This window comes from Podarcis bocagei (genome assembly GCF_964188305.1).
Source record: "Podarcis bocagei genome assembly, chromosome: 2".
Classification (NCBI taxonomy): domain Eukaryota; kingdom Metazoa; phylum Chordata; class Lepidosauria; order Squamata; family Lacertidae; genus Podarcis; species Podarcis bocagei.
The window spans coordinates 113,303,987-113,318,141 of NC_138126.1; positions in this window are offsets into that span (position 1 = coordinate 113,303,987).

A 14,155-nucleotide genomic window follows, 5' to 3' on the forward strand; every position below is an offset into this window, starting at 1 on the left:
GTGTCCACTCTTTATTATCATAAATTATTGTCACTGCATTCAATTATTACTGTTTTTTGTAATAATCTAAGTAATAACTAGCTCTGAAAGCAGAAACATAGTCAGAATAATGGCAAGTAGATATTCAAATGTACACGGCTGGCTATTGCGGATATTGCGAATTCCCACAGGTTCCTCTCCTTCTCCCTGGGAGCAAAACTCCAGAAACAATAAGTGAACTAGGCAAGAATTTGCTTCCTCTTCTTGCCCTCCCCCCACACCCAAACCAGTCGCCTCAAGATCTCTCCTCCTCACTCTGCCTAACAGTAGGTTCGGCCTCAAACGCATCCTCGCCAGGCCCCTTTTCGCTCTTGTTTTTATTGCCAGGCTTCTGCACCTCGGGGCTTCCGAGGGAAGCAGCAGACACACAGCCTGCCCTTCTCCCTGCCTGCTGCGGAACAGCTCGGCCTCTCGGACCAAAGCAGGAACACGGAAGCTGCCTAAGCCGCGAGCAGCATCTCCGAAGCCAATGCGCCGGCTGCTGCTGCCCACCGTTTCCTTGGAGGGAGATGGAGCGCGCGCCCAGTGACCCCTCTCCTCCTCCTCCTCCTCGCCGCCTGCCAGCTGGGCTGGCGGCTGGGAGGGAGCGGGGGAGGGGCCGGGGCGGGTGTGAGGAGGGGAGGGGAGGGGGCAGGACTGCCTGCTGCAGTCACTCTGCTGCCACATGCCCCAGTCCTGGGAGGGAGAGGGAAAAAGAAGGCGCTGCTCCGGCGGAGGGATACAGCGCACTGTATAAAAAGCGTGCTGCGCAGCCTCACACCTACAGCATTTTTGGCGAAGCCTAACCGGAGCCCGGCTTCTTCTCACCCTGCCGCTCCCGTGCATTTGCTAGCTTCGGCGGCTGCGCCGGGGACTCGGTCCTGGAGCTCGGCTGGCGAGCTTGTGTGGCTGATCTTCGCGCTGGAGGGGGGGGGCGGGCAGGCTGCAGCGCAGCTGGATCGCCGACCCTCTTTGGGCACAGCTGGCCCGGATTGGTGGTCTCTCTCACCTGCCTTCCCCCACCCCATTCACGGCTGCCTGCGCTGCGGGGTCTGCTCGGATGTCCTAAGAGGGGGGTGGGGTGGCGAGGGAGCCCTGACTTGCGCTTTCGCTCCCGACCCTTGATCCTTCTTGCCCAACCCAAATCTGCACCCTCCAACTCAGCCACCCACGCGCCCTCTTCCCAGCTCCGGGGCTTGTTGCAGTTCTCGCTTCCTCTCTGCAGCAAAAGGAAGGGAGGCAAATAAAAACCCGGGGCTGCGGCCGGTTCCTGTCTTTCAGAGAAGCCGCTTGCCCGGAACTAGAATATAAGTAGATATTCAAATGTACACGGGCCACATGACGAGGTCTGGCGGGCCGGATTCGGCCCGCGGGCCTTGTGTTTGACACCCGTGTTTTAAACACACACAACAGTAGGCAAAACTCATTAGGATGTTTTTCTCTGCGTCCCTATGGACTTGACAGTGGGGTGCCCAGGAGTCCTACTGCTCTTCTGTAGAGCTACAATTGTTTGCAAGTGGTGGCGTAGCCTCAGGATTAAGCTGCTTATAAGGATGTGATAGAGGGACGCGGGTGGCACTGTGGGTTAAACCACAGAGCCTAGGACTTGCCGATCAGAAGGTCGGCGGTTCAAAACCCTGGGATGAGCTCCCGTTGCTCGGTCCCTGCTCCTGCCAACCTAGCCAACCTTCGAAAGCACGTCAAAGTGCAAGTAGATAAATAGGTACCGCTCCGGCAGGAAGGTAAAAGGTGTTTCCATGCGCTGCTCTGGTTTCACCAGAAGCGGCTTAGTCATGCTGGCCACATGACCCGGAAGCTGTACACCGGCTCCCTTGGCCAGTAAAGTGAGATGAGCGCCTCAACCCCAGAATCGTTAACAACTGGACTTAATTGTCAGGGGTCCTTTACCTTTACCTTATTCTGCTTCTTGGTATGGTACAAGTGCATATGCACAATCGCTGGAGAAAGGGGAGCATGGAGGAGGTGATGATAGACAGGATTAATTGCACATTCACTTCAGATGCGATCACAACCACAGCAAGTTGTGACACATCCTCACTGTCACGTCTCTAAAAATAAAACCCAAAAGATGTCATTCGTGCCAAATTGACAGTCCAAAGGCTAATGCATGAGCAACTTGCTTGACACCCAGGGGCAGGGAACAATGGATTAGCCAGCTACTGAAAATAGAAGCTTGACAGGTGTGGACGGGGAACACACCTAAGCCCAGGAATCTGACGACGGGAGGCTCTGGTTAGATCTTCAACAGGAACTCCTTTCCCATCCAGACGTCAATTCAGTGTCAAAAGTGGGTTGGCTTGCACGAGTCTGCGGCTGAAATGAGTTTGCAGCAAGGGAAAGGAGCCCTGTCTCTTATCTGCATCTTTCGAGTTTGCAAGATAGGGCAAGCCCATCCCTGATATCCACATCATGGGGCAAAGAGAGGTGTACAAGTCAAGCTGGAAGCCTCTCTGAGCTAAATAGTATATTTAGGGCTTTTTTCCAGCCAGAACTCGCCAGCAGCAGCTGCTGTGGCAGACGTCCGCAGGACTCGAACTTCCGTCTGGAGCATAGCCACCTGAGTATGTGGAATCTGGAGCACCACGGGGAGGTCTGCTGCCCAAGTACCACCCATCTTGAACCCGGGTCAGGATGTAGAGATTGGGCCACACCAAACTGTCCCAATCCGGAGAAGGAGAGTCCACAACCTTCCGAGGGAGACCGTACCACTGTCAAACAGCTCTTACTGTCAGAAAGTTCTTCCTGATTTTTAGTTGGGACAGACCTGAGACCTTAGGGCAAAGGATAGGCAACAAACAAATCAACTAACAACAACAACAATTATTATTATTATTATTATTATTATTATTATTATTATTATTATTAACCATATCTTTCGCTCTATAAGATGCACCAGAACATAAGATGCACCTAGTTTTGGGAGGAGGAAAACAAGAATAAAAATATTCTGAATCCCAGAAGCCAGAACAGTAAGAGGGATCGCTGTGCTGTTCTGGCTTCAGTGAAAGCAACAGAAAGCCTCTTCAGGGCAGCGGGAGGAATGCTCTGCCTGCCCTAAAGAGGCTTCGTGCGGCTATCCCAGAAGCCAGAACAGCAAGAGGGATCACTGCGCAACGATCCCTCTTGCTGTTCTGGCTTCAGCGATAGCAGCGCAGCCTGCATTCGCTCCATAAGACGCACACACATTTCCCATTACTTTTTAGGAAGGAAAAGGTGCATCTTATAGAGCGAAAAATACGGTATACCCTGCCCATCTGGCTGGGTGTCCCCAGCTACTCTGGGCGGCTCCCAACAGAATATTAAAAACATGATAAAAAGTCAAACATTAAAATTTTCCCTAAACAGGGCTGCTTTCAGATGTCTTCTAAAAGTCAGATAGTTGCTCATTTCCTTGACATCCGATGGGAGGGCGTTCCACAGGGCGGGCACCACCACCAAGAAGGCCCTCTGCCTGGTTCCCTGTAACCTTGCTTCTCACAGTGAGGGAACCGTCAGAAGGCCCTCGGAGGTGGACCTCAGTGTCTGGGATGGACGATGGGAGTGGAGACGCTCCTTCAGGTATCACAAACATGTCTACTCAGAGGTGAGTCTTATTGAATTATGTGGGTAAGCTTCCAGGATATGTGGGTTTAGGATTGCAACCTAACTCCACTTACCTGGGAGTAATGCCCAGCAGGACTTTTTTCTGAGCAGATTATCGTTAGGATTCTGGAACGAACAAACTAACTAACACAAGTGGGTGGGTGGGGGGTTGACCCTGGTGTATTTCATTCTGCCCCACTGTGAAGATATAGGTCTCTCATCCTGAGCTGTGGTTATTCACAGCAATTGCTTCGAAGAACAGACACGCTCAGCCAGATGCTCTTACAATTGACACATTGGCCATGGTTGACGCGGTTCTGTGTGCTGTTGAAATTATTATGGCTTGAGCAACAATTTACATATACAAATAACGTTGCACAGACGTGAACAGCTGTTGGTGGGGAAATGCCCTTTATCCCATGGTAATCCCACATCCTGGAGATTAACTCAACATGCTCATGTTATTCACACTCAAATTTTCTCCGTTGGGGATTTGGAGCCTGTGACATCTTTTCCCTGTCGTTATTAGCTTCAGTCTCCAAAATAAGCCCTGCACATTTTATATATTTGGTAATTTGCAAGCGTGACATTGTTAAGTGCTTGGGCAATGAAAGGGGGTTTAAGTCAATAAGACTTTAATGAGAAATGTACCCAGATTTAGGAGGTGAAAGTCTGCATGCATTTGCCAAAAGATTTGTATAACAGATCTGGGTATCTGTTGACATATTATGAGAAAGGACTAGTGCCTTGAAGGAGTTATCAAGCTCTGTCTCATATGCAAAGCAATGCAAAGCCCTTCCCCAGTTCATCACTGTCCCTCTGTGAATCAAAGCCACCCCCATTTTGCAGATCTTGAGGCAGGACTAGCTTGTGACTTGGCTACTTCAGTGTGTTTGCAGCTGAGAGAAGAGATGAATTTGGGGGGCTTATCCACAACAGAGCAAAGGGTGGTTTTATGTGGCTTCTCTGTTGATGTCCTCATGCCTCTTCCCCATCCCAGTATTGTTCTAGATCTTTCTCCCTTTAAATGTGGATTTAAAAAAAATCTTTGGACAGTCCAAATTGGAAATACCTCACACTTAGTGGGGAAGGTCCAGGAAAACTCTGAGATGGCTTCCACATGTTGTTCTGGTTCCATGGTGCACCATTTAAGCCAACAGTTTACTCATCTTCCCTTCATCTAAGCATTTCCACATTTTAAGGCAGAGGTGAGTCATCTGTGGCCCTCTAGATAAGTGTTTTGAAAACTTGGGTCTCCAGTTGTTTTGGGACTACAACTCCCATCATCCCCAGCTAGCAGGACCAGTAGTCAGGGATGATGGGAACTGTGGTCCCAAAACAGCTGGAGACTCAAGTTTGGGAAACACTGCTCTAGATGTTCCTGGACTCCAACTCCCAGCAACACCAGGCAACTTGGTCAATGGTCAGGGATGATGGGAGCTGTAGTTCAAAGACATCTGGAAGGTTACAGGTTCCCTATCCCTGGCTTAAGGGATAGATTCCACCCAGTCAAAAGCCCTTGAGATGAGGAGTAGGTGGGGTTGGTGAGCAACACAAGCAGCAGCCCCTATACAGTGGTACCTCGGGTTACATACGCTTCAGGTTACATACGCTTCAGGTTACAGACTCCGCTAACCCAGAAATAGTGCTTCAGGTTAAGAACTTTGCTTCAGGATGAGAACAGAAATCGCGTGGTGGTGGTGCGGCAGCAGTGGGAGGCCCCATTAGCTAAAATGGTGCTTCAGGTTAAGAACAGTTTTAGGTTAAGAACGGACCTCCGGAACGAATTAAGTACTTAACCCGAGGTACCACTGTTCTGCTTAGAGTTCTGCTTATTAAGAAAAGTGGGGTACCATTTTTAAACAACTTATGGCTGAAATCGTGAACGTTGTTAGTAGGGAGTAAGTTCCGTGGAACTGAATGGAGCTGGGTAAAGGTGTATAGGATTGCACCGTTAATAACTAAATAAAACAGATTAAAAACCCGAACTCTTGGTCTTGTCTGGAAGCTGTGGGAGAAAGATGGATGTAGGCAGGCCCAGGGTAAGAGGGATTCCTTTCTCTTTGTCTCCAGGTGTGGAGGGAAAGAGTAGCAGGGTTTGAAAGTGAGTTACTTCGTTGGATGCCGGTTAGCCCATTCATCCATTTCTAAAATAGGCAACTGATACTGCTAAAACAGGAAATTTATAAAGATAGAGAACTTCTCAGCTAATGGTAAAGCGCATGGCAGGCAAGTTGTTGTTGTTGTTAATTCTCAGGGTCCCTTCTCCTCTACAATTCTGTGAGCCTATGAGTCTATGAGTCTGTTATAGAATAGGACATCCCTATTTTATCAGAGAAATGTTGGAGGGTATGCAGTTGGTTGAGTCACCCATGTAAAAACAGTGACTAGGTTATTAAAAGCAAAATCCTACTCAAAAGTAAGTCCAGACCCCACTGAATTAAATGGGGCTTACTCCAAAGGCTATGTGTATTGACTATCACCCAAGTGATAGTCAAAAATACCACTGAGTTTTAAAATCCTCTATCATCTATCTATATCTGTCTGTCTGTCTGTCTATCTATCTCTATCTATATCATCTATCTATCTATCTATCTATCTATCTATCATCTATCTATCTATCTATCTATCTATCTATCTATCTATCTATCATCTATCTATCTATCTATCATCTATCTATCTATCATCTATCTATCTATCTATCTATCTATCTATCTATCTATCTATCTATCTATCTATCATCTATCTATCTATCATCTATCTATCTATCTATCTATCTATCTATCTATCATCTATCTATCTATCTATCTATCATCTATCTATCTATCTATCTATCTATCTATCTATCTATCTATCTATCTATCTATCTACTATCATCTATCTATCATCTATCTATCTATCTATCTATCTATCTATCTATCTATCTATCTATCTATCTATCTATCTATCTATCTATCATCTATCTATCATCTATCTCTATCTATCTATCTATATCTATCTATATCTATCTATCTCTATAGCAGGGATAGCAGGCTTGTTGGTTACTGAATGTCTGGTGTAGAGTTTCAGTTTCGTTGTTCTGTATGGGACAGTGACAATAAAGATTATCATATCGTATTGTATCGCATTAAAAATATAAGAAAATAATTAAAACATTCTGGGGTCAATCCATCCAGTGTTAAGGGCTGCTACATTTTATTGGTTTAAGTGGGAAAATTAAGCACGTGGCAATATCTTTTCCACCGAAATCAACAGAACACCAGTGATGTCCCATGCCTGTTGGTGAGTTGGCCATAAATGAGTTGGAAACTGAGGAAGCTTGCTTATCCTGAGAGAGGCGACTGATCCATGCAGCTCAGAATTGTCTACAGAACCTGCTGTGCCGTGGGCAACATATAAATCTTTTGAACAGTAAGAGTAGCTTGCATACACATATACATGGTGGCAATTTCCTCAGGAGTTCCAGAACTTTGGCTTGCTGCCAGCCCCACTGATTAACTGGGGGAAGAATTTTGATTTGCTACAAGAGCTTAGCTGATTAGCTGCCCCACTTAATCGATTCAAGCTTTGTCAGTGGGCCCCAGGTTAAGAAATGTGGCATCGCATGATCTCTAGGCCCTTCCCGCAAGCCTGATTCCTGCTGTCTAAGTGTGGCAGCAAAGGGAACCTGCGCTGATCCTTCACCTGTCTTTGCCAATCCACCCTGTGGACAGCAGCAGCTGGACAAGGAGAAAGGGAATCGCTCGCTGAGGGCACAATCTGGCAGCAGCCAAGCACTCTGAGAGCCCATTGATTTAGAAAAAGGGAGAATTAACAGCTCGGCCCCATGTGGTTTTCATCCCTAGGTATGTCCCGTTGCATTCAATAGACCTTACTCCCAAGTAACGCTGAATAGAATTGAATCGGGGCCTCGAGGTCTGGTCTGCACATGGCGAAGCAGAACGAGGTAGCAGCACACCCTCCAACATTTCTCTGCTGAAAATAGAAACATTGTACAGTGGTACCTCGGGTTAAGAACTTAATTCGTTCTGGAGGTCCATTCTTAACCTGAGGTACCATTTTAGCTAATGGGGCCTCCCGCTGCCGCTGCACGATTTCTGTTCTCATCCTGAGGTACTTAACCCGAGGTACTATTTCTGGGTTAGTGGAGTCTGTAACCTGAAGCGCCTGTAACCCGAGGTACCACTGTATTCCATTATTATTATTATTATTATTTATTACCATCAGTGCTTTTTTTTTCCTCCAGGGGGTACTCAAGGGCATGCAGTACCGGCACTTTAAAAAAAATTAAAAATTAAATTGTTGCTAAAAAGTGTGGCACTTACTGTAACAACTTCATGGTGAGTACCGGCACCTATTTTTCTAGGAAAATACTCTTCCTCCTCCTCCTCCTTCTCCTGTTGTACCACCCTGCCCATCTGACTGGATTACCTCAGCCATTCTGGGCTGCTTCCAACATACATAAAAACATAATAAAGCATTAAACTTTTTTTTTAAAAAAAACCTTCCTTATACAGGGTTGCCTTCAGAGGTCTTCTCCTTGGCTCATGGGTGGCATAGCTCCATGCCCTCCAACATTTCTCCAATGAAAATATGGACGTCCTAGAGAAAAGTGGGGCATATCAGGATCAAATCAGAAACCAGGACAGCTTCTGTAAATCCAGAACTGTCCCTGGAAAATAGGGACACTTGGATGGTCTGAGCATGTTGACATGTGAGAAAGGACCGTTGGCTTCCTGCTCGCATCGGCCTCAGCCAACGTGGTCAGGGATGATGGGAGTTGTAGTCCAACAAGATTTGGAGGGACACAGATTTGAAAGTGAGGCTTCGTACCTTCAAAGCAACAGATATACAGGAGAGTAAATTTCAGCAAGGTTGGCTGTCTTGCAGCCATGGCAAGGAGAAGGACACTCGCTGAAATTCTTCTTCTTTTTGCTATGGAAAGCATTAAGCACCCTGTCTTCTGGCCAGTTTCCCCATCACGAGCTCAGCAGCAGGACCATGTGTAAGTGGCCCCTCCTTCTTGACATTGCCAGAGCTTGTGGCGTTGTGGTCTAAATCACCGAGCCTCTTGGGCTTGCTGATCAGATGGTCAGCGGTTCAAATCCATGTGATGGGTGAGCTCGCGTTGCTCTGTCCCACCTTCTGCCAATCTAGCAGTTCAAAAGCATACCAGTGCAAGTAGATAAATAGGTACCACTCTGGTGGGAAGGTAAATGAGGTTTCATGCACTCTGGCACTCGTCACAGTCCTTCGTGCACCAGAAGCAATTTAGTCATGCTGGCCACATGACCTGGTAAGCTGTCTGTGGACAAACGCTGGCTCCCTCGGCCTGAAAAGCGAGATGAGCACCGTACCCCATAGTCGCCTTTGACTGGACTTAACCATCCAGGGGTCCTTACCTTTTTTTTTTTTACCTTTGCTAACTTGGCAAGGGCTGGTGCTCATCGGTAGAGCATCTGCCTTGCATGCAGAAGTTTCCATGTTCAATCCCTGGTTTCTGCAAGTAGAGTTGTGAAAGGTTTCCTGCCTGAAACCCTGGTACTCGAACAGCTTGGCTGCCAAACAAATCGGCTCCCGAACGCTGCAAAGTAGGTGTTCCGGTTTGCGCAAGTTTTTTGGAAGCCGAATGTCCGACGCGGCTTCCTCAGCTCCTGATCGAGTGCAGGAAGCTCCTGCAGCCAATCGGAAGCCGCGCCTTGGTTTGCAAACGGTTTCAGAAGTTGAACCAACTCCTGGAACGGATTAAGTTCGAGAACCAAGGTACGACTGTACAGTCATACCTCATGTTTCAGGTTATGTCCCGCAGCGACCCGCAAGTACCGGAGAGGGTTACTTCCGGGTTTTGCCACTCGCGCATGCGCAGAAGCACAAAATGGTGTCACGTCCATGCGCAGAAGAGGCGAATCACAACCCGCGTGTGTGCAGATGAGCTGCTGTGGGTTGTGTTCTTTTCATGTTGCGAACGGGCCTCCAGAATGGATCCCATTTGCAGCCAGAGGTACCATCTGTACAGTGGTACCTCGGGTTACATACGCTTCAGGTTACATACGCTTCAGGTTACAGACTCCACTAACCCAGTAATAGTGCTTTAGGTTAAGAACTTTGCTTCAGGATGAAAACAGAAATCGTGCAGTGGCAGCAGGAGGCCCCATTAGCTAAAGTGGTGCTTCAGGTTAAGAACAGTCTCAGGTTAAGAATGGACCTCCGGAACGAATTAAGTTCTTAACCCGAGGTACCACTATATACAGTAAAGAGCGAGATGGACCAGTAGTTGGACTCAGTTTTAAGCAGCTTCCCAATGTGGAATTGTGATGAGTAGCCCCTTTGGGAAGGCAGCAGGGGAACAGGCGGGTGAGCGAGGGAAGGGGGGTTCGGGGTCTCCTTACAACCGACGCTTTGTTAAGAGCCGTTTCGAGTGGAATTAAAACTGATGCCTTGTTTGAGCTCTGTCGCTACTGTACAGAAGGCAAAAGCATGCTTTGCTTCCTCTTGTGCAAAACCAAGGAGGTCAAATTCCAGAAGTTCCCTGGGCCTCATGTGTCACAAAAGTCAGAGAAATCCTGTGCTGAAATCAGAGGCTTATTTCAACCTTTCCAGCACTTGCGCTGCACACAAGGGATTTATAGCAGCAGATGATTATGGATTTTTGTCCTTCTTTCTAATAGGCAAAACAATCCAGGACTCCCACCTTGTTTTGTAAAAAGAAGAGAAGAGAAGAGAAGAGAAGAGAAGAGAAGAGAAGAGAAGAGAAGAGAAGAGAAGAGAAGAGAGAAAAGAAATCCTCTGGGGCTTTGGATATTCTACACACTCATCGTTTCGCCCAGCAAATGAAGAAGCAGATGACATGACAACTAAGATTTCCATTTTTTAAAAAGGCAATTTCTACCACCCTCACTCCATGATGGGAAAGTATAGAAATTGGAGAACTGGAAAGATTAACAGCAAAACTAATGATGAGTGTTTTATAGAATGGATGCCTTTTTTCAGGCTATTTAAATAAATATTATAGTATGATGAACATGCGAGCAGGATTTGAGAAGTAATTAGATTATAATTTTGTAATATTGCAATATTTAATAGGATATTATATAATAGGTTTCAGCAGAACAGGAGGAACAACAACAATGGAAAGTGTGGTGGGAAGTCGATAAAAACAAGAGAAAAGATGAAATTGTGTTTTGACTGTATATGTTTAAAATGTTGAAACTTAGTAGAATATAATTGAAAAAAGGGAAAGTATAGAAACTGGGACTGCAAGTATAGAATAATAGGCTTACTCAGAAGTAAGTCGTATTGAATGAAATGGGGCTTGCTGCCCAGGAAGTGGGGATAGGTTTGCAGTCTTAATTAATTATGGACTACTAGAGAATAGGAAAGATTTCACATTCTTAATAATAATAATAAATTACCTTGCCCATCTAGCTGGGTTTCCCTAGACCCTCTGATTTTAAATTATATTATAAATGATTTTCATTATTTGATAAACTATGGAAGTCTGTTTTTACTTCAACTCTAGTTGTTTGTTCATGCGTAAATCTCAAAAATATTACGAAACTTTGCACAAGTGCTGTTTGTCCCTGGCTGAAGTACAAAGAATACACTTACTAATTCAAAATGCTGGAGATGTGGGCTGGATTATGCTGATTTTAAACATACATTGTGGGGCTCATTGCAAATTAAGAAACATCAGATAAATGTAATTGAATATGGCAAGATCATTACAGAACATTTTATCATATTGGGTAACACAAGATTGTGTAGATACAGCAAATATGCAATTAGTTGGTAATAAGTTGTTATCAGCCAGAATCTTAGCAGCCTCTAAAATGGAAACCTGTTAGCGTTCCTTCCGTGATAGAATGGCTTAATAAAATACAGTATATGGCTAAAGCAGTAAATTAACAATGTATGTCTGACTAGGATTTGCATCACAATCCTAAATGTACTTACTAGGGAGTAACATGGTGGCATTACTTTTTGAGCAAACATACACAACACTGCCTTTTTAATCTACGTAGGAAAAAAATGTATGTCAAATGGGGTTCTTTTGTTGAAGTTTTCAATAGCTCGTCTTAAGCGACACAGGGGTCTATTTCAATATTTCCATGAATGTTATTGCGTCTGTTTGGCATATTTTTCCTTATTGTTTGCTGAATGTACATATGCTGTTATGTACAGTGGTGCCCCGCAAGACGAAATTAATTCATTCCGCAAGTTTTGTCGTCTAGCGAATTTTTCGTCTTGCGAATCACGAAATCCCATAGGAATGCATTGAAAATCAATTAATGCGTTCCTATGGTCAAAAAAAGTCCAAACAAAGCCAAATTTGGTACAACAAGAGTTTATTAAGTGCTCTTTAAAGTCACACATACTGTAAAGAGCAGTTCAAAAATTGAAGGGAAAATAAATTAACTTTATAAACAAAACATGTCTTTGTTTTTAGACAAAGGAAACAAAGTCGCGAGACGTTTTCGTCTTGCGAAACAAGCCCATAGGGAAATTCGTCTTGCGAGGCAAATCGAAAACGGAAAAACCTTTCGTCTAGCGAGTTTTTTGTCTTGCGAGGCATTCGTCTTGCGAGGTACCACTGTACTGAGTTGAATAGGATCCAAACTGCAGCAGTCTGATTGGTCCTAGAACAATAGGATCCAAATTGCAGCAGTCTGATTGGTCCAAGAACAATGCAGCAGTATGATTGGTTGGCAGGAACACCACAACCTGATTGGCTTACAGTAGAATTCCAGAATTAACCAATCATGTGCAGCCCATTGTGTAAATAATGTATATAAAGCAGATATTTTGAGGGGACTTGCATTCATTCCTCCTCACCACTATGAGCTGAATAAAGAGCATGAAATCACTTTGCGACTCTGAGTATATTTCATATGCCTTGTGTTTAATGTATTTTAAAATATTTAAATATTTAAAGAAGTACTATAAACAAATGAACAGCTGCGTGAGAAACCAAGAATTCAGCAGGGAGTCCTTCCCACAAAAGTGGTGGTTCTGTCCAAAAGGTAATTTTAAGGATATCCCATGTGCCAGTTTATGTGTGTTAAATTGTATGTGACCCCCTCATCACCTAGTATTTTTTAAACTATGTTTACTTAATGTTCTTTCTTATACATGGAGATAGCAAACGTAAAGATTTTCCCCCCATAGTTCTGTCTTGACTTCCCACAAGGGGGCACGTTTATAAGAGTAAATATCCTTGGAAGGTTGACTGGATATTATGCATCTTGGAACGATAATTTCTCCCTGACACTTAATTTAATATGGTCATTCTCAATTCTCTCAAATCCTGGATCTGAATGATTTGGGGATATTGAATACCTGCTCTAGGCTGGGAGAATTGCTCCCCTTTTCAATAATAATAATAATAATAATAATAATAATAATAATAATAATAATAATTTATTTATACCCTGCCCATCTGGCTGGGTTTCACCAGCCACTCTGGGTGGCTTCCAACAGAATATTACATTAAAAGCTTCCCTAAACAGGGCTGCCTTAAGATGTCTTCTAAAAGTCTGGTAGTTGTTTTTCTCTTGGACATCTGATCGGAGGGCGTTCCACAGGGCGGGTGCCACTACTGAGAAAGCTGAACGCCTTGGCTTCCGAATAAATTGGCTCCCGATCAAAACCCAGAAGTGAGTGTTCCAGTTTTCAAATGATTTTCAGAAGCCGAATGTCCAGCACGGCTTCTGATTGGATGCAGGAAGCTCCTGCAGCCAATCGGAATCCACACTTTCAAATGGTTCCGGAAGTCAAGCGGACATTCTGGTTGAGGACCAAGACACGAGTGTACAGTGTTTGCCCAGTAGTGGGCGAGAGTGGAGCTGCGTGAAGGATTATCCTAAGGTGGTATATAATACTTTAAGCATCCAATCAACTGGGCTCTCATCCCTGAAAGCTGATGCCACAATAACAGTGCGGTGAGACAAACTCCCCGATATAGGAGTTCAGTATAATATTGCAACCTAATACTGTTAATCTTTAAGGTGCCACAGTTCTCTGTTATGTTTGCTGCGATAGATTAACATAGCTGCCCCTCTGGAATTTGAAGCCATTTTCCAGCAAGCATTGGATGAAAAAAAAAACAAAATACCAAAGACCACCAGTGAGACTTCTTATGACCTTCCACATTTCTCTGATTAAAATAGGGACATCCTATTCCATTTAACAACAACAACAACTTTATCGTTTATACCCCACCCATCTGACAGGGTTGCCCCAGCCATTCTGGGCAGATTCCTACATATACTGTATAAAACATAATAAAATGTTAAACATTTTTTTTTTGGGGGGGGGAATCCTTATTCAGGGCTGCCTTCAGATGTCTTCCAAAGGTTGTATAGTTAACTTATCTCATTGGCCCGGGGGTTGCATAACTCCACACCCTCCAACATTTCTCCAATGGAAATAGGGACATCCTAAGGAAAAGCGGGACATTCCAGGATCAAATCAGAAAATGGGACGACTTCTGTAAATCCGGAATTGTCCCTGGAAAATAAGGACACTTGGAGGGTCT